Genomic DNA, 22,452 nt, shown 5'->3' with positions numbered 1-22,452 from the left:
TAGTCTACTTGTTGCAGGGTTTTGAGAGGATGAGGCTGTCTTGTTCAACCTGTTTGCATGCTGTTTATATCAAGTTGCCACTTTTGTTAAAATGGTATTATTTTCATTATTATCTTGGAAACTGACTCAGCCTCATGTTGCTCCAAATTAGTGTTTAAGGCTCCCACAAGTTGCAGATAAAAGGATTATTTTAACAAGTAGAAGGAGGTGATTTGCCTTTTGGTTTGTAAATATATGAAAGTGTCTACAAGGTCTTTATCTGCTTTCTGTCAGCATTTATATTAAATGATAAATTAATGAGAAAAAAAAAAAAAAAGAAAAAGTGGAAAAAAGACCCAAATAGACATTTCTTCAAAGAAGACATACAGATGGCTAACAAACACATGAAAAGATGTTCAACATTGCTCATTATTAGAGAAATGCAAATAAAAAGTACAATGAGATTTCACCTCACACCGGCCATAGTGGCCATCATCAAAAAGTCTACAAACAATAAGTGCTGGAGAGGGTGTGGAGAAAAGGGAACGCTCTTGCACTGTTGGTAGGAATGTAAGTTGATACAGCTACTATGGAAGACGGTATGGAGATTCCTTTAAAAACTAGGAATAAAACCACCATATGACCCAGCAATCCCACTCCCAGGCATATGCCCTGAGGAAACCAAAATTGAAAGAGACATATGTATCCCATTGTTCACTGCAGCACTATTTACATGGCAGAACATGGAAGCAACCTAGATATCCATTGACAGGTGAGTGGGTAAAGAAGTTATGGTATATATACACAATGGACTATTACTCAGCCATAAAAAGGAATGTATTTGAGTCAGTTCTAATGAGGTAGATTAACCTAGAACCTATTATACAGAGTGAAGTGAGTCAGAAAGAGAAAGATAAATACTGTATTCTAACGCATATATACGGAATCTCGAAAAATGGTACTGAAGAATTTATTTACAGGGCAACAGTGGAGAATCAGACATAGAGGATAGATTTATGGACATGGGGAGAGGGGAGAAGAGGGTGAGATGTATGGAAACAGTAACATGGAAACTCATATTACCATATGTAAAATAAATAGCCAACAGGAATTTGCTGTACGGCTCAGGAAACTCAAACAGGGGCTCTGTGTTAACCTAGAGGGGTGGGATGGGGAGGGAGATGGGAGGGAGTTCCAAAAGGGAGGGGATATATGTATCCCTATGGCTGATTCATGTTGAGGTTTGACAGAAAACAGCAAAATTCTGTAAAGCAATTATCCTTCAATAAAAAATAAATAAATTAAAAAAAAGTGATATTTGCATTTTCCAAATGCCTTTTGGTCCATGTATATACATACAGAAATTTTCTATAACATCCTGTAAATAAGATCCTACCATAGTATAGTCTGGTATTTTTATTCAGCAATAAATTATGGATACCACTCCAGGTAACTAATTATAGATATTTATTATCAAGATATGCAAAGTAGAAGATGAATGTTTACTACCATTTAATAATCTTATTATTTTTGGCAAATGTAGAAGTTGCTATAAGTTGTAAGTTGAATTGTGCCCTTCTGAAAGTTATATTGAAGTCCTGACCTCTGGAACATGTGAATGTGAAGTTTGGAAATAGGATCTTTGAAGAAGGACTCAATTTAAGATGAAGTCATGCTGGGTGGGTGGGCCCTAAATCCAGTGATGGGGTTGTTTTCTCTTTCTTCTTTTTAAAGGAGAGAGATTTAGAGACACAGCACACAGAGAAGGAGGCAGTGTGGCTGGAGGCAGAGACTGGAGTGATGCATCCACAAGCCAGTGAATGTCAAGGATTGCCCACAGCTACCAGAAGCAAGGAAGAGGCAAGGCAGGCTTCTTCCCAGAGCCCTTAGAAAGAACATGCCCCCACCAAAGCCACCTTGACTTCACACTTCTAGCCTCCAGGACTCTAGGAGAATAAATTTCTGCTGGTTTAGCCAGTTTGTGGTAATTTGTTATAGGAAGCCCTAGAAAAGTAATGCAGTATGCTGTGCTGAGTTACTTTATTTTGCGTATTTCCCTATACATGGAAATTAGTTATTATTCATGTCATCTGTTCCATGTTTCATGGGTTGACACTTCTCTGTAATTAAAGAAGCAAAATGCTGTGGTGTATAAGAAGGAATATATGGGTTTCCCTGGTGGCTCAGTGGTAAAGAATCCATCTGCCAGTTCAGGAGCCACAGGTTCAGTCCCTTGGTCAACAAGATCCCTTAGAGAAGGAAATGGCAACCCAACCCAGTATTCTTGTCTGGAAAATTCCATGAACAGAGGATACAGGCAAACTACAGTCCGTGGGGTCACAAAAGAAGTAAGACTTGACTTAGTAACTAAACAACAATAACAAGAAGGAATATAGAATTTAGGAATCATTACATATTAGATATGATAAGTTTTGAAAGAGATCTTTATTTAGTTTTAGTCTCTTCCATTCAGAGGGACATGGAAAACTCAGAGACACTTTAGGGAAAGAAAAAAGGCAAATGGTCTGGAAAATAATGTAAGTTAGTCATAGTATCTGATAGCCAAAAGGGACTGTAGATATTATGCATCTGAGGGCTAACATCCTCACAGCAAAGTGCTCCCCCTTCCAGAGCAGATATTGCTCTTCAAACAGGATGCTGTTCAGCCCTAAGCCCAGACCTGGATGCATAATCCTCCTATAAGTGCACCACAGTTCAGTTCAGTCGCTCAGTCGTGTCTGACTCTTTGTGACCCCATGAACTGCAGCACGCCAGACTTCCCTGTCCATCACCAACTCCTGGAGCTTGCTCAGACTCATGTCCATTGAGTCAGTGATGCCATCCAACCACCTCATCCTCTGTCGTCCTCTTCTCCTCCTGCCTTCAATCTTTCCCAGCATCAGGGTCTTTTCAAATGAGTCAGTTCTTTGCATCAGATGGCCAAAGGGTTGGAGTTTCAGCTTCAGCATCAGTCCTTCCAATGAATAACATTCAGGACTGATTTCTTTTCGGATGGACTGGTTTGATCTCTGTGCGATCCAAGGGACTCTTCAAGAGTCTTCTCCAACACCACAGCTCAAAAGCATCGATTCTTTGGCGCTCAGCTTTCTTTTTAGTCCAACTCTCACATCCACACATGACTACTGGAAAAACCATAGCTTTGACTAGATGGACCTTTGTTGGCACTGTAATGTCTCTGCTTTTTATTATGCTGTCTAGGTTGGTCATAGCTTTTCTTCCAAGGAGCAAGTGTCTTTTAATTTCATGGCTGCAGTCACCATCTGCAGTGATTTTGGAGCTCCCCAAAATAAAGTCTGTCACCATTTCCATTGTTTCCCCATCTATTTGCCATGCAGTGATGGGACTGGATTCCATGATCTTAGTTTTCTGAGTGTTGAGTTTTAAGCCAACTTTTTCACTCTCTTCTTTCACTTTCATCAAGAAGCCTTTTAGTTCTTTTTTGCTTTCTTCTTCGCCGTAAGGGTGGTATCATCTGTGTATCTGAGGTTATTGATATTTCTCCCAGCAATCTTGATTGCCTCATCCAGTCCAGCGTTTCTCATGATGTACTCTGCATATAAGTTAAATAAGCAGGGTGACAATATACAACCATGACATTGTATTTGGAATGTCATTTGGAACCAGTCTGTTGGTCCATGTCTAGTTCTAACTGTTGCTTCTTGACCTGCATACAGATTTCTCAAGTGGCAGGCCAGGTGGCCTAGTATTCCCATCTCTTTAAGAATTTCCCACAGTTTGTTGTGATCTACACAGTCAAAGGCTTTGGCATCGTGAATAAAGCAGAAGTAGATGTTTTTATGAAACTCTTTTGCTTTTTTGATGATCCAACGGATGTTGGCAATTTGATCTCTGGTTCCGCTGCCTTTCTAAAATCAGCTTGAACATCTGGAAGTTCTCGGTTCATGAGAACCCCATGAACTCATAGTTTGAAAAGGCACCACAGTTACAGCCAACCAATCAGAACTGGTCCCAAATAAAGCTTGTACACTCCTGGGGTCCAAGTCAATCTTTTTATTTACAGATGGAAACATGGAAGCCCAGGCAGAGAAAGGAAGTTGGATTCAGAGTAAATTAAAGGCTATTATTAATATCCAGTGCCCAGTCTAATGTCTTTCTGTTTCACCACAGTTTCTCCTCCTCAGCAGCAAGCAAAAGATTAAAGTGTTTAAAAAAAATTTTTTTTTGTGGTGAAAATATAGGGGGCATCAAAAGTTCTTTCAAAATCTAAAACAGATTCCATATGACTCCTTAATAGTATGTCCAGGGGTTCCATAGGCATGCTAAATTCTTTAGGACAAGAATTCAAGTAAGAGATTGGGTATAATTTTAGTGGGGAATGATTGTGGTGGCAGTCAGTGAAGGAAAGAAAAAGGGTAAACTTTATTACTCGAGGGGCACAAGCTATACTATTAGATTGGCCAAAAAGTTCTCTGAGGTTTTTCTGTAAGATGGTATGGAAAAACCCGAATGAACTTTTTGGCCAATGTGATACTTTGGTTTTCCTATGCCACTAATCCACAGTATTTATTAAGTAAACCTTGTGCTTCATGACATGGGTATCAAGACAAGTAAAAGAATGACCTTAACCTCAAGGAGGCCAGGATGTAAATAGTTAGTGGCACTATGATGAGATGCGTTTGGCAATGCATTTTTGATGCTGGGACACCGCTAATAGACAGTACTTTATTATTTATAGAATTAAAATAAAGGAAACTTGAAAGCTAATTAGAGTTCCTTGATCTTACCTCATAGTCAATGCAAAAATCCTCTTTACAGTTTATCTTACAACAGATCAATTTAGCCCATTTTCTCTTGACCTGATTGACTTAAAGTTAAAAATATATGTACCTCTTAGTTTCATCCTTTGCATGGCAGTTAATGGGATCTATTTCTAAAAGACATGACCCTGAAATTTTCCATCTGAAATCATTTAGTGATGTCCTGTTTACTAAAATGAGACTTTGTAACAGCTTCCTTGGAGGCTGGAAGACAGTGGAGCTCAGCTTTCAAAATTCTGAGGTAATATATTTCAAACCTAGAATTCTGTATTTAGTTATATTAAAACTAAAATGTGAAGACAAAATAAATATTTTCAGGAAGCTACTGAATGATGTGCTTCAATAAAGGCAAGTAAATGGAAGAGAAATATATGGATTCCTAGGTGGTGGTGGACCTACCACAAGAAGCAGCTTTGTGGTTTTCCAGGACGATAGTGAAGGGAAACTGCCAGACAGAAGTGACGCAGAGGGTTCTAAGAGCAATGTCTCCCGAGGAACATTTAAGAAAATGTATCCAACTGATATATTACCAGGTTTTGAAAACTATAATATAGAGGGGAATTGTATATATCTTGAGGATGGATGGGTGTGAATTAATAAGTACATATATAGTGAAGCAAATGAAAGAATGAGGCCATTATTAATTCAAAGGAAACCAAAATATTCTACAAGAAATTACATAATGCATACCAGGAAATGAATCTCACCTATATGGTTACATTATTTGTGGTGAAACTGTCAGGACCATTCAGTGGGGAGAGGATAATTGGTGTTGGGAAAACTGGATATCCAAAAGCAGAAGAATGAAAGTGGATCCATATCTTAATGCACATAAAAATATTAATGCAGAATGTATCAGTGGCCTCCATGAAGAGATAAAACTATGAAACTGATGCAAACAGGGAAAAATCTTGATGATTTGGATTTGGCAATGATTTCTTGAATGTAGCACCAAAAGCACAGGCAAAAATAGATAAACGGGACTACACCAAAATGAAAAACTTTGTGCATCAGGAGATACTACTAATAGAATGAAAAAGCAGCCTAAGGAATGGAAGGAAATCTTTGAAAACCATTGATCTTAAAAGGAATTAATGTTCAGAGTATATAAAGGGCTCCTACAACTCAACATGAAAAAAGTAAAACAAAACAAACCAACCTGGTTGAAAAGTAGGCAAAGACTTGAATAGACATTTTTCCAAAAGAAGATATATGAATGACCAATAGGCACATGAAAATATGTTCAGCATCACAAATCACTAGGGAAATGCAAATCAAAACCATAATGAGATATCACTTCATACATTTTGAAAAAGGAAAAAAAAACAAACAAACAAGTGTTGATGCCAATTTGAAAAAGTGAAACTGTTGTGTTTTGTTGATGGGAATGTGAAATGACACTAAACATTGAAATACCATGTGATCCATCTATTCCACTTCAGCTTAAATACCCCAAAGGATTGAAATTAGAAGCTCAAAGAAATATTTGTACACATTTTGCTTGTCCACTCATCTGTGATAGACCCTTGGTTGCTTCTACCTTTTGGCTATTGTGAATAATGCTACTATGAAAAAGTGAGAGAGTTAATTCTTAGGTAGGTTGATAAGGAGTCTAGGGTCCTCAAGGAGGAAGGGGTCCAGGGCCCTTGAGAAGAAGGGGGTCCAGTGCTCTCAAGAAGGAGAAAAGGACTCACTTTCTACATTGCTTTGTCTTCAGTTCATTCACTCAGTCGTGTCTAACTCTTTGCGACCCTGAGGACTGCAGCACGCCAGGCTTCCCTGTCCATCACCAATTCCTGGAGTTTACTCAACTCATCTCCATTGAGTTGGTGATGCCATCCAACCATCTCATCCTCTGTTGTCCCCTTCTCCTCCCACCTTCAATCTTTCCCAGCATCAGGGTCTTTTCAGATGAGTCAGTTCTTCACATCAGGTGGCCAAAGTATTGGAGTTTCAGCTTCAGCATCAGTCCTTCCAATGAATATTCAGGGATGATTTCCTTTAGGATGGACTGGTTGGATCTCCTTGCAGTCCAAGGGACTCTCAAGAGTCTTCTCCAACACCACAGTTCAAAAGCATCAGTTCTTCCAAGCTCTGCTTTGTCTTAGTATAACAATGTATCTTGCTCAGGGAAGTGTTTCTCCTTAACAAGAACCTCCTGACTAATCTTGTTATCTTAAAACATATGTTGTGGGAGTGGGTCTGGTAAGACCTTGCTATTGTTAATTCTAATCTTATTAATTTAAGATGTATGTTGTGGGAGTGGGTCTGGTAAGAGTATATAAGGCCTTGATAAGACTATTGTTCCCGTCTGATGTCTATGTCAGAAGCTTTCTCTGTCCCTTTTCTTACTTTAATAAAACTCTGCTACACAAAAGCCCTTGAGTGATCAAGCCTGGTCCCTGGGCCCGAAGCTAAATCTTCTTCGGAGATTACGAATTCGACACTGTCCGCCGTAAGCTATCAACAGGACTGTACAAGTATATGAAAACATTTACAATACCAAAACGGCCTCTGACCCAAAAGGACAGTGTGATGAGTTCTTAGTGTTTTCATTTCAGTGGCTCAGTTTGGATATAGGTAAGTTCATTCTGGTAGGTTTTAAGTTCAAATCTGCTGACTTTTTCTTTAGGAATTGTGACTTTCAAATCAATTTTCCTTTGTAAAACTATGTGTTGCATTTAAAACCCTCCCTTCATTTATGGGCTGGTATCTAAGACTGCTAACCCCTAAGTAAGACATCATTGCAATAGTCAAATCTGGAAAAATTTAAGTATCTTACATATGTACCAAGTTCTCACCTGGCCCCCACACTGAGTCATTTCTTTTCTATATATTACCTTTCTTATTTATCTCTTGGATTCTGCCTTTGAATGAAAAATAACCTTAAAAATAGCATTCACATTGTAATATTATAAAGAACTTGTAACAACTCATTTTTTCCATCAGTGCACTGAATATAGAAATGACTATTAACTTCTTGCTGCCTTCATACCACATTTGAATAAGTATTTCAATTTGCCTTTCTCTTCATCTCACAGATTTTTAATTTTCTGTTTCATTTAAGGTCATTAAGGAATATTACTCAAAATGGGCAAAAAAGGCTAGTGTTTAGTCATTTTTAATTTACTGTGACACACACTTTTGCTGATTTACTGAATGAACTAAGGTTATCATAATGCATGGTCTGTGTTCCTTGATGCTTCGGATTGCATTTCCATATGGATGCATTTTCCATTAGAAGTCCTCCTGGGCACATAGTGCCCCTATTAACTGAGTCATAGATTGTATAACCCTCAGGAGAACTTACTAACCTGATTTGGAAGTACAGTGAGAGTTAGAATGAAAGACCAAGCCATAGCCAATCATTTAGGACTTCCCTGGGCAAAGATCACTGGTTTTGTCTTTCTGCTAGTCTCCCAGATTACCATCCTGGTTAGCCAGGAGTCTACACCAGGTCATGCTGGGAAACCTGTATTCATGTAGTTCTGTAGGTATATCCTGGGGAGCTATGAAGACCAGAGTGTGTTTGGGGTTGGGCATGAGCTTGAGACAGGAGGATGAACCGCTAGAATGCCTGGAAGTGACATTGAAAGAAGAGGGAGGAGGTTCGTTTCATCTTACTGCACAAAGCTGCTTATGGAACCTGGGCCATGGGTCTCCAGGATCTTGTCTATCATCTTTCCCTTCGCTTGCTCATGGGCAAGTTAGTGATAACTGGTTTACAACTCAGACCCAGGGAAAGGCAGACCCCACAGAGCTGCTCTCTGCATACCGATTACCAACCCTTTTCCTCCTACTGTTTCTACCATGGAAACTGGGAAAGCTAAATAGGCTTTAGTGGAATTAGCTAAAAAGCTAATTTCTTTGACTGTCAGGATACCAAGTGGAGAAGTTTTGGCCAATGAGACCTTAAAGGGAGCATCTCCTGAGGGATGTTTGAAAAGCTGTGCTTTCCAGATAAAATGGATTAGAGGCGTTTGATTCAGGCCTTTCTCTTCTGCTTTGCCTTGCTTGTGTGTGTGGTTGTGTGTGTGTGTTTGTGTATGACTTTGTGTGTATGGCTGTGTGTATATGACTGTGTAGATATGGGTGGAGGAGCATCAGTTTTCTGTGATCATAAATTTATGAGCTAACATACTAAGAATGGCAGCACAGATAGTAGGAAGGGTCTGAATCCTGATTATACCTTCAGGGTCCTACAGTGTTACTGGACTTCCTACTGTTGTGCTTTTGTTACATGAAGGAAAAAACCAAAATAAAACAAGATGAACTTATGTTTAAGGTATTGTTACTTGGCCATTCTGCTCCTTCAATAATAAATCCCTCCTAACTGACACACCAATAAATTGAATCCTTTGGTGGTTTGTATAAAACAGAGTTTCTGCCTTGGCACTGTTGACAGTTTAGGCCGGATAATTCTTTGTTGTGAAGGACTTTTGGTCCACTGTAGGATGTTTAGTAGCATCCCTGGCTTCCACGCACCAGGTGTCTGTAGGACGCCATCAAAATGACAACCAAAAATGTCTGCGGACATTGACCAGTGTTCACTGGGGACACAGATCAATCTCTGCTGTAGAGTCAGAAGCATAGTGAAATGGGACTTACCCGGATGCAAGGGGCAGTTTTTGAAATGCAGATTATCCACTTGGATCAGCCAGGATGAGTGAGTTCATGCTGCAGTAACAAAAGACTTGAATGTTTCAGTGATCTACATCTACAAGGTCTCTTGCTTATCAGGTTCTAGATCCTTAGTGGTTTTGGCTGAGGTTCTCTTCTGGACATGTTCAGACTAGGACCTAGGACAATGGTGTATCTTCTTTCTGAATGCTTGCAGTTTCTCAGATAAAGGAAAAAGAATCCATGGCAAAGCAAGGGCTGTCTCTGAAGACTTCTACTTGGAAGACCTGCATGCTGCTTCTACTCATGTTTCATTGACCAAAAAATCCCAGGGCCCTGCTTGATGGCAATACGGTAGAGAAATACCATCTTTTCACAGGGAAAACTCTTCTTCATATAGGTTTTGAGAAAATAATACTATCAAATCACCTAAGAAAAATGGACACTGGAAAGGGTGGTACTAAATAATGGTAATTACTGTGCCCAGACCAGCTTTTAGGTCTATTTTCTGGTGTGTTAGGCCTTCACAGAGCAAGGGGCCAGCACATGTCCTGAGCAGAAAGGAGCAGAGTCAGAGCAAAGGGCAGAGTTTTGGAAAGCCCTAATAACCTCTGGGAAAAAAATGTAGAGGATAAAAGTCCAAAAGCACATAGAAGAGACTGGAATAGTATGGTGGCTAAGTGCACAGACTTTGGTGTCAAACCTGTTTTCAAATCTAGAATTTACTGCTTTCCATCTCTCTGATCACAGGCAAGTAAATTAACCAAGTCTCCCTGCATTCGTCTGTAAAATGAGATGTGTTTGTGTGTATGTGTGTGGGTAGAGTAGGGGTGGGGGAAGGAGAAAGAGAAGGGGTCTTCCTCTTCTTGTAAAGTGCTAATCCCATTGTTAAGGCCCCGTTCTCATGACCTAATCTGACCCATAGTCACCTCCCAAAGACCCTCCTCCTGTCTATCACATTGGAGGTCAGGGCTTCAGTGTATGAAATTGGGGGTGGTGGGGGGCAGAGGGGGCACAAACATTCAGTTTATAACACAGCCTCTAATCACTTCTCTTCAGGTTTGTCCCTGGAACTCAGGAGAGAAGAACTCTTTGAGGAGGCAAGGCTTTGGGTAGGAGGGAGGGAGGAAAAAGGGAGGATTAAATATTCAATAAATGTGAGCCTCTTCTCACCTCCTGCCATTATTTTTTACTGCATCACAGGAAGACCCAGTTGATGGGTGAGTTAGATGTCACTAAAGGATTGGGGCCCCGTGAATGGGAATTTACTCAGAAAGACATTAATACTGTCCAAGGCAAACATTCAAGGGGAAAGCTTCCAAAAAGTTAAAGGCTTCATGGGTAGTCCTCTCAAAGGCACACCTGACCTCAGACATACCTCTCTCTCTCTGAGAGCCTCTCTTTAAACCTCCAAGGGCAAATCTCCCCTAAGCCTGCAGGAAATCTCCCTGACCACAGGGGATGTGCATGCTAGACCTGTTTCTCTTCCCAGCAAAGCCTTTCCCTGTATCTGGGGATTTGGGATGGAGTTAGGCTCCGCTGCCACAGCAGAAGAGTTTCTAACAACCATTGATTTCCTAAGTCCTGCAGAAAATCTGCAAGTGAGGGATGCTGGGGAATTCTTTTATTTCAGGTCTGTCCTTTTAAAAGTCTACTCCAAGTGTAAGTCACAGAGATGAATTTTTGTTTCTGATTTTCCAGCAAGTAACTTTATTTTTATGTGCACATGAACACATACAGGTGCACATGAATGTAACTTAAACACACACACACACACACACACACACACACAGATACACACATCTGCCCTAGACAAATACTGATTCCCAGGGAAAGGTCAGTCTAAAGTCATAGGAGAATGAGAAAGTTTAATCCCCTTCAACCCCAAGTAGTTATTAGCAGGATTCCTCTCTTATAGTGGACTTAGTATGTTATGTTATTATGCAAAGTAGGGTTAATTCCTTTTATTTATCTCTCATTTCAGGTAGTGCCCTTTGAAATAAATGGTGGGAAGGAAAAAAAGCAGGTGTATTTTTAACCCACATCCATCTTAATGGCTGTTTTCTTAGCCAAGCAAAACCGAAGATTGGGTCCATAAATGTCTTAGACAAAGTTATTTTCCTTTCTAGTCTTTGGCCCAAATGGAGGGAAACTGTGGATAGAGGTCTTTCTTCATGTAGCATTATAATCATTTGTGATTATTATTAATATTATTATCAATTATCTGCTACACTGGTATTATCAGTTATCTGGCACTAACTCATTGTTTGTATGTTCTTTCCTTCTTAGCTTAAATTTTTCAAGTAACCATTTAATAAAGCTCTCAGAGATGGTGCAGATGTCAAATAATATTGTCTGACTTTGCATGACAATATCTCATTTTATTCTCTAATTTAGTTTAATTCAAAACAGGACTAATGTCTGTGAAATAGCCAATACAGAGACCAGCTGGGAACCTAACTGGCGTTACTAGCTCCACTCAGATTAACATTTCAAAAATGACACCATATGGTGGAGAGCTTTGGATTTTATGACAAAGAAGCACAGTGAATGCTGGACATGACAAACCAGCATAGGCTATGTTGAGTTGCACACCCTAGTGAGAGGTGCATAGGGGAGAATGATTAACCATCACCTGCTTCCTTAGCAAGTTCCAGGCACAAACTGTTTTTACACGGTTTTTAAGCAGACACCTTTGTCATTTTATGAGAGAGCTAGATGGCCTCTGATTTCAATGTGTTATTTTCAAATTATTATGATTGCTGAAACCATCCTTCAGAAAGCTATAATTACATACCAGAGAAAGGTTTGGTGGAAAAATCCAGACACATGTTGATATTCATACATATGCCAACCCATTGAGAAGCTGCTCTTGAGTTTTGGCAAATTTCCTTTAATTTTTATAGTCACATGAACTTGAAAGGTAAGTGTGACCTGTATGTTTCTAACTCATTTACTGTCTTATACTGTGAGATCTTTCAAATGATGCTTGTGAAAAGCACGGTAGCACAGTAGTATCCATAAAGGAGTTGTTTTTGATCCTTTTTCATAAACTCTTGAGGCATCCTCCTATCTCAAGCCCTGATTGCTTTCTGATGCTAGGAGCTGGATAATCTTTTTAAAAAACTATGTTGTATTATACCAAATAAGGGCATATCCAGATCTAAGCCTAGATCTATCTATATACTCAATGTGTATCTCCCTATTTCTATACCTATGCCTATATAATAAATATAGCAGTATAGTTCATTGTAGTGTATAGGTGAAGGTGTGCAGGTGGTGAATCTTTAATTTGTTGTAAAGTGATGCTTGAATTAAGTTCATAAGATCTGTTTTTGATTCTTAGTGAAAACCATAATGAATGTGTAAATTTCTTAGTCTTAGTTCTGTTTTTCAGTGACTCGTTTTCTCCTCAAAGTTATCCTCGATGTTATTAGAACTTGGTTTCCTTGGTATCAAAATGTTGGGAGTTGGTATGGGTGCTTAAGGGAGGGGAACCCAGCACATGATGTATTTTAAATCTTATCCCAAATCCCTCTAGGGAACATTGTGTGCAGAAGAAAAGGACAGCTTTTTATCTTTTTGCAAGGTAAATTTTCTGCAAGTATGATTTATTCCTGGAAAAAAAAAAACTTAAAGGAATAAATCACTGTAATTCAAAAATGTAATTACCAATAATTTAAAGGGGGAAAATTTACTGTTTTGTTTTAAATTTTTGTTTTGAAATAATTATAGATTGACAGGAAGTCACCTCAAAATGTATAGGCAGTTTCTGGATGCCCTTCATCCAATTTTCCCTCATGGTAACCTTTTGCACAGCTAAAATACAATACCAAAACCAGAATTTTGACATTGGTACAACCCAGACCTATGCACTTGTGTGTGCTTGTGTAGTTGTACTGTTTTGTCACACATTTACTTGGGTAACAACCACCACAATCTGGATTCAAGGCTGTTACATCACCACGAGGCTCCCTCATATTATCCCCTACTTGCCATGTATCACTCCTATCTCTACCATCCCTAATCCTGGGCAGCCATGAATCCTTTTTCCACTTCTAGAATTTTGTTATTTCTAAAATGTTGAATAATTGGAATAACACAGTATGTGATATTTCAGAATTGGTGTCCCCCCACCCCCACGTAGCCTCAGTCCCCTGAGAACCATTCCAAATTGTCCCATGCATCAATTTTTTCTTCCTTTTTACTGCTAGGTACTATTCTATGGTAGCATGTATCACAGTTGGTTTAACCGTTTACCCGTTGAAGGACATTTGGATTATTTCCTTTTTTATCTGTTATGAATAAAGCTGTTATGTATAGGTTGTTGTGCGACATAGATGTTTGTTTCTATGGGATAAATGCCCAAGAGTGCAGTTGTTGGGTCATATGGTAAGTGCATGTGTAGTTTACAATTTTTCAATTGTACGAAACTGGAGACGTTTTTTCAGAGTGGCTGTGTCATTTTACATTTCCACCAGCAATGCAAGAGTGATCCAGTTTCTCTCAGTTCAGTTCAGTCACTTAGTTGTATCCAACATTTGTGACCCCATGGACTGCAGCACATCAGGCCTCCCTGTCCATCACCGACTCCTGGAGTTTACCCAAACTCATGTCCATTGAGTCGGTGATGCCATCCAACCACCTCATCCCCTGTTGTCCCCTTCTCCTCCCATCTTCAATCTTTCCCAGCATCAGGGTCTTTTCAGATGAGTCAGCTCTTCGCATCAGGTGGCCAAAGTATTGGAGTTTCAGCTTCAACATCAGTCCTTCTAATGAACACTCAGGACTGATCTCCTTTAGGATAGACTGGTTGGATCTCCTTGCAGTCCAAGGGACTCTCAAGAGTCTTCTCCAACACCACAATTCAAAAGCATCAATTCTTTGGCATTCGGCTTTCTTTATAGTCCAACTCTCACATCCATATATGACTACTGGAAAAACCATAGTCCTGACAAGACATACCTTTGTTGGCAAAGTAGTGTCTCTGCTTTTTAATATGCTGTCTAGGTTGGTCATAACTTTCCTTCCAAGGAGTAAATGTCTTTTAATTTCATGGCTACAATCACCATATGCAGTGATTTTGGAGCCCCCAAAAGTAAAGTCTGCCACTGTTTCCCCATCTATTTGCCATGAAGTGATGGGACTGGATGCCGTGATCTTAGTTTTCTGAATGTTGAGCCTTAAGCCAACTTTTTCACTCTCCTCTTTCACTTTCATCAAGAGGCTCTTTAGTTCTCTTCGCTTTCTGCCATAAGGGTGGTTTCTATGGTGTCTGCATATCTGAGGTTATTGATATTTCTCCCAGCAATCTTGATTCCAGCTTGTGCTTCTTCCAGCCCAGCGTTTCTCATGATGTACTCTCCATATAAGTTAAACAAGCAGGGTGACAATATACAGCCTTGACGTACTCCTTTTCCTATTTGGAACCAGTCTGTTGTTCCATGTCCAGTTCTAACTGTTGCTTCCTGACCTGCATACAGGTTTCTCAAGAGGCAGGTCAAGTGGTCTGGTATTCCCATCTCTTTCAGAATTTTCCAGTTTGTTGTGATCCACACAGTCAAAGGCTTTGGCATAGTTAATAAAGCAGAAATAGATGTTTTTCTGGAACTCTCTTGCTTATTCAGTGATCCAGAAGATGCTGGCAATTTGATCTCTGGTTCCTCTGCCTTTCCTAAAACCAGATTGAACATCTGCAAGTTCATGGTTCACGTATTGTTGAAGCCTGGCTTGGAGAATTTTGAGCATTACTTTACTAGCGTGTGAGATGAGTGCAATTGTGCGGTAGTCAGAGCATTCTTTGGCATTACCAGTTTCTCTGCACCTTTGCTGACATTTGATGTTATCATTAGTTTTTATTTTAAATTTTCTTCAGTATTACTAATAGGTGTTACTAATAGGTTCTGATAGGTGTGTACTGATATCTCAGTTGGGCTTTAATTTGCATTTTACTGGTTGCTTATGATGCTAATGTATTTACCATTTGTATATCTTCAGTGAAATGTCTGTTGATGTCTTTTGCTTATTTTCTAATTGGATTTTTAAAAAAAAATTGTTGAGTTTTCAGAGTTATTCCTGTATTTTAGATAGTAGCCCTTTGTCTGATAGCTATATGTAGGTTACAAACATTTTCTCTTCCTCTGTAGCTTGTATTCTTATCCTCTTCACAGGGTCTTTTGCAGAGGAAACATTTTTAATTTTGAAGTCCAGTTTATCAATTTTTACTTTTATGAATTGCATTTTTTTTATGTCAAGTCTGAGAACTCTTTGCCTAGCTGTAGGTCCTGAAGATTTTCTACTGTTTTTTTTTTCCCTTAAAGTTTTATAGCTTTACCTTTTATGCTTAAGTTCATGGTTCATTTTGTGTTAATTTTCATATGTTATAAAGTTTAGGTGTAGTTTCTCTTCCTTCTTTCCTCCTTCCATCTTCTTCCCTCCCCCACCTCTCTCCCAGGATGTCCAATTCTCCAGTACCATTTGTTGGAAATGGCGATCTTTTCTTCATTGAATTGCTTTTGCACCTTTGTCAAAAATCAGTTGGGCACATTTGTATGGGTCATTCTGCTTCTCTATTCTGTTGATCCATGTGCTTTTCCTTCCACTGCTACCAGCTGTCTGGATTACTGTAGCTGGTAGTGAGGCTTAGTATTCAGTAGAGTGACTCTACCCATTTTGTTAACCTTTTTCAAAATGTTTTAGCTATTTTATATTTTTGAGCTTTTTATAAAAATTTTAGAATAAGCTGTTTATGTCTATAAAAAACCTTGCTGGGATTTTGGTAGAAATTCTCCTAAATCTATATGGATCAATTTGGGGAGAGCTGCTATCTTTACTATGTTGATTTCTCCAATGTATGGGACATTTTTTTTTAGATTTTCTTTGATTTTTTAAAATCAGCATTTAATAAGTTTCATCATTCAGATCCTTGTACATGTTTTGTTAGGTCATGTGTTTTTGAGCCCTCACATCAGCATTTACTTAAACTAAAAGCAACACAATATTCTATTAAATTAGGCACAATTATTTTAATTGTTCTTAAAATAAGTTGTTATAATGGACCTGACAAGGTGTTACTCTTCATTAATGAAAAAAAAAAGCTGTTTACTTACTCTTGCTAAGCAGTTTTTACCCCTTATAGCATACTTGGGACTACACTCAAAAGCAAAACATTCCAGTTCTGCTACTTACTAACTGTATAATCTTGAATAAATTAATTAATTTGTGCTTCAGATTCCTCATCAGATAAATGGGAATAATAATAATGCCTACCTCTTAGAATATGCCAGAATTAGCAAATTAATACTTGGAAAGTGCTTGGCATAAGTCCCTCACACATTGTCAATGCTTAGAAAGTTACATATTATTGCTAGCATTACTGTTACAAGATAATAGTATCACTCAAACTTTTCTGCAAAACAAACATATAATAATAATCACAATTTAGAGACAAAGGGAAGCAATGAAAACAAATGAAGATGATGTCACATTCACTAAACAAGATGACATCTTAAATAGCCTGAGATTATTTCTGCTGCTCTAAATCAGCAAAGCCAAAGTTTCCGAGAGGAGAGTTGAATGTAATACAAACTAACTACATGTGCAAAGATGACAACATGTGGCTCAGGAGGTGACGTAAATCCAAAATGGTCCTGTTAATGGGAAGAAATGCCTCAGAAGTCAAAGGAAGGAATACTATATGAAATGCCTCATACACGTGAATTCTCATAACCTGAACAGACACATCTCGGATTATAACTATATTTATAGATCACTTCACTTGGTACTTATAAAACAGATTTCAGGCTTTAAATGTCCCCTCCTCTGTCATTGTTACCTTTGAATTATGGTTCTCCAATATAATTATTAGCTCCCTTGGCAGTACTTACTAAGAAACATGTAGAATTCTAGGAACTTTGGGAGCTTTGTTGCTTCACTTATGCTGAAGTGTCTACAAATGAATGCCCTCTCTTTTCTGTTGTCAAGTCCCAGCTAGAAGCCCTAGGTGATCTTTCTCCTCTCAATAGCACAGGCAGGACTTCTCCCAACCCTCAAACCCTGATTTATTTTTATTAAGTCTTCATTGTCACACTGACATAGCATCTACGCAGCTTGAACAATAGCTTTCCGGAGTGTCTCCTGCATACTTTTATCCGTCGATTTATCTTCTCTTTAATACTCAAGAAAGATAAACATCCAATTCTCCATGGTCTGGTATCCCTCCTTAACATTCATTATAGCAAACCACCCCATGTCCTGCCAGAAGGGCTTAAATTGATTCCTGCCTGTATGTCCCAGCTGGGGCTCCTGGCTTCTTGTCAGTCCCCAGGCCTAGAGATGAGCTGGATGTATTTTGAATGCAGCTGTAGACCTTTTTAAAGAGCATAAGCCCAAATGAGTTCATAATCCCTGGAATGCATGCTTTATGTAGGCTTTTCATTTGTTTTTGGAGAAATCCCAGAGCTGGCAATTTCAGATAGAGTTTCACTGGCCTCAACCCTGGTGCATCCAGGAGGCGATTTTTGTTTCTTTGTCTCCTGGACTCTCTACTGCCTTTGTGACATTTTGGTTATATTTCTGCCTAGTATGGAACAAGAGAAAGGTACATATTCTTGGTGGAAAAGTTTTAAATTCTGAATGAATACAGTCCACACATGCTAGTAAAAGTTTGCTAAAATAGAAAACATGATGGAACATACATCTATTTGGCACATGCTGCACTTAGGATGAACAGTAGGTTTGAGACACAGGGATGCATGATTGAGGTTTAGTGAAATGAGCCTGCAACATGAAATTATGAGAACATGATCAGTTTTGTTAATTCATAGAATACTGGAGAGCCTGTCCTTACATTCGTTGTCACAACATTTGTAATATGTTTAATATATCAATAAAATAGACACTTTAAATCTCAGTAACTTGGTAAGGATCTAAAAGCATATTTTCAAAGTAGTACAAACAGCTCAAAAATGTAATTGATTTATAATTAAGTAGCGATTAAAACAACAAAATATGTGACTGATATTAATGATTATCTCATGAAATGCACTTCATGTTACTTTGGCAGGCATAAAAATTCTCTCTATATGGAATACTAAACTTACAGAACCCATTTCATATAATCTTGATTGTGGCTACCCAGAGGCTACAATATGGTTCATTTCTTCCTCTTTCCTTTCTCTATCAAAAAATAAAGGAATGATTTTGGTGGTCCATTGGCTAAGACTCCTCATTCCCAATGCAGGAGGCCCAGGTTCAATCCCTGGTTATGAAACTAGATTCCGTCTTCAGCTAAGTGTCTGAATGCCACAACTGAAAATCCCAGATGTTGCAATGAAGACAGACGATAACTGTGTGCCACGAGTAAAATCCAGTGCAGCCAAATAAATAAGTAATTGTAAAAAATAAACAAAAAAATGAGGAAAATGAGACTGCTTTTGAAAGCTTCATGTTGAAGTTTAATATCTTGTGGATCTGAGCAGACTTGGGCAGTGTGAACAAAAAGAACCACCTTCAGGCTGCTGAGACAGCTGTGATCCTACGGGGAAAGGCTGAGTACATCAGAATGGTTCTGGCCACCAGTGGAATTATAGAAGCAGAACTGGGGGCTGTGTGGGTGAGACCCATCCAACCTCATCAAGGGGAAGGGGAATCTCCAGTGCACTCACGCACTGTGTTTCCCTTGAGAGGACTCACCCAGTAATAGATGAAGGCCTTAATCTTCTTTTCTTGAGAGTTGTTTCTTAATATACCTCGTCCCTCAATTCTAATTCCATAATTTCCTGGCAACCTACAGATAACCTGGCATCCCTCATAAGTTGTTCCTTTACAGGGAATGAATGTGGTGACCGTATGACTGTTCAGTTTCCTTGAGAGTTATGTCCCTCATTATAAGTTGATGACTTGATATTCTACTTATAATTTGATTTTTCTCATTAATTAAATAGATACATATGTCGATCACCTGCTATGTGCAAATCTTGCTTATTGGTAAGGAAAGCGATACTTTGTAGATGTGAACAATTCAGTCTGCTTGAGAGCAGAATTTCTTATTGCAGGCTAGTAAATGGACTTTGTGCTGTGTGTGTATATATTCAAGTATCTGTGTGTTTGCTTAATCTTGTGAGTCTGTTCCTGTGAGACAGAGTCCCTCCTGTTGGGACCAGGATGGCGCCTCAGGTTTCTGTGCCTGTAAATTGGTTTCCCCACAGTACCCCTTCCATTCTGAGTTATCCAAACAGCCTGCAAGAGAGCTGTGCCTTTATGTGCTCCTTGCAGTATAGTCAGTTCATTTCAATCGCTCAGTCGTGTCCAACTCTTTGCGAACCCATGGACCCCATGGACTATTACCAACTCCCAGAGCTTGCTCAAACTCATGTCCATTGAGTCGGTGATGCCATCCAACCATCTCATCCTCTGTCATTCCCTTCTCCTCCCGCCTTCAATCTTTCCCAGCATCAGGGTCTTTTCCAGTGAGTCAGTTCTTTGCATCAGGTGGCCAAAGTATTGGAGTTTCAGCCTCAGCATCAGTCCTTCCAGTGAATATTCAGGACTGATCTCCTTGCTGTCCAAGGGACTCTCAAGAGTCTTCTCCAACACCACAGTTCAAAAGCATCAGTTCTTTGGCACTCAGATTTCTTTATAGTCCAACTCTCACATCCATACATTACTACTGGAAAAACCATAGCTTGAACTAGACAGACCTTTGTTGACAAAGTAATGTCTCTGCTTATTAGTATGCAATATAATATCTGTTAACTATTAGGAACTTTCTGCCAGAAAAGTAGTCCTTCTTTGATGCCTATGAGGACAAACTGACCTAAGATAAGAATTGTTGAAGAAGTCTTTCTTCTCTGTTCAACAGTCCTGTCCCACACCATCAGACAGTGATAGGGGATGGTTCACTTCTTTGAGTGAAATGCTCAAGTAGACCACTGGACAAGTGCCTAATCAATGGGCAGGTGGCAGGTAGCAGGTTAGGATTCCCTAGCAATTTGTTTTTCCAGGTCACGTTTACCTTAATATTGAAGGAATGTTCATTTGTCATAAAATGACAAACTTTATCCTTCCCCCTAAAAAAATAGGAGTCTGTCTGAAGGAAAAGGAAACACAAGCCAAAATAAACAAATAGGACCTAATTAAACTTAAAAACTTTTGCACAGGAAAGGAAGTCATTCAAAACAAAATCAGACAAAACAAAAAGACAGCCTACTGAATGGGAGAAAATATTTGCTAATGATATGACCAATAAAGGACTCATATCCAAAATATATAAACAACTCGTACAACTCAGTATCAGAAAGACAGACAACATGATTAAAAAATGGACAGAAGGCCTCAATAGACTTTTTCCAAAAAATACTTTCTAAAAAACATGCAGAGATGCCAAATAGGTATGTGAAAAGATACTCAACATCACTAATTATCAGAGAAACACAAATCAAAACTACAATAAGGTATCATTTCACATCTGTCAGAGTTCTGTCATCAAAAAGACCATGAATAACAAATGTTGGCAATAATGTGTAAAAATGGAAACCTTCATACACTGTTGGTGGGGATGTAAATTGGTACAGCCACATAGGAAAAGAATATGGAGACTCCTCAAAAAATAAAAATAGAACTATCATATGACCCAGCAAATCCACTCCTGGGCATTTATCTGAAGAAAACAAAAACACTAATTTAAAAAGAAACATGCACCCTAATGTTCATAGTAATGTTATTTATGATAGACAAATATGGAAGCAACCTAAGTGTCCATTGACAGATGAATGGATGAAGAACATGTGGTGCATATATTCAATGGAGTATTACTCAGCCATGAAAGGAATGAAAATTTTGCTGTTTCCAACAACATGGATGAATCTAGTGGCTGTTATGCTTAGTGAAATAAGTCAGAGAGAGACAAATACTGTATAATATCACTTGTATGTAGAATCTAAAAGTAAAACAAAGGAATGAATATAACAAAAACAGGAACTGACCCATAGATAGAACAAACTAGTGTTTACCAGTGAGGCGATAGAAGAGGGTAGGGGCAAGACAAGGATTAAGAGGTATAAACTGCTTTACATAAAATAAGTGAGCCACAAGAATGTATTGCGCAGCATAGGAAATAAAGCTAATATTTTATAATAACTATAAATGGAGTGTAATCTGTAAAAATTTAAAATCCCTACATTGAACACCTGAAACTAATATAGTACATCAACTGTATCTCAATCAAAAAATTTAAAAAAAAGGATTCAGTTTCCTCAACAATCAAAAAGTTAAAAAAAAAAAAAGGAGTCAGTTTCCTCAGTAATAGCTTTGAACCCTGCTGGCTTGCCTGCTCCCTGCTCCCCTAACCTTTATGACACCCCTCAAGTCTGCTCCAGGGAGAGGCTTTGAAATCACTGTTTCACAGTTTGAAAATCACTGTACTAGATGGTTGCTGAAGTGCTTCTCACATATTCAAGTCTCAAAATCTACTAACAGTATTGCTTCCCTTTAATTTTCTAGGTGTTGTGTCAGGTTGTGACTGCTCATCTATCCATCCATCCATACTTTCACCCTTTGTATGTGTACATGTATGTGTGTATGTATGTATGTGTGTATGTATGTATGTATGTTTCTGTCTATGATTAAGAAAGTAGTTCTGAAATTAGAATGCCTGGGTTTGTGGTCTCATTTACCACTTTACTGCCTGTATGACTTAAAATAAGCTAATTAATTTCTCTGTGGCTTGGTCCTCAGCTATGGAAATGTAGAGTGGGGCAATACTATTTAGTATCTATTTCTGGATGTTGCTGTATTATATATGTAAATAAATGTGCTGGGCACAATGTAAGAACTCAGTGTCAGCAAACATTAGCCATTATTGTAATCTAGGTAAACCTCTGATGTTTAAAATGAATTTTAAAAAATATATTTAAAGAGCAAAAGGCAGCTAGGTCCTTTGCCCTCCCTTGGGACAAAGTATGTCCCAGGTCCTCTTAGGAGCTGGAGTGCAAGACAGTTGAGTCAAGGAGCGGCCTTCAGAAAATTGGGCTAGGTCAGTGGTGCTCATAAGGCA

At 38.8% G+C, this 22,452-nt stretch overlaps 1 long non-coding RNA gene across 1 annotated transcript in view; it reads left to right on the top strand.

Annotated features, from left to right (window-relative positions):
* LOC122453882 overlaps window positions 1-22,452 on the top strand; it is a 253,302-nt gene that overhangs the window by 124,577 nt on the left and 106,273 nt on the right. The gene's annotated exons all lie outside the window — the stretch shown is intronic.

The sequence above is a fragment of the Cervus canadensis genome, chromosome 15 (genome assembly GCF_019320065.1).
Source record: "Cervus canadensis isolate Bull #8, Minnesota chromosome 15, ASM1932006v1, whole genome shotgun sequence".
Taxonomy (NCBI): Eukaryota; Metazoa; Chordata; class Mammalia; order Artiodactyla; family Cervidae; genus Cervus; species Cervus canadensis.
The sequence above is the reverse complement of the archived record's forward strand: the minus strand, read 5'-3'. Positions and strand labels throughout refer to the sequence as shown.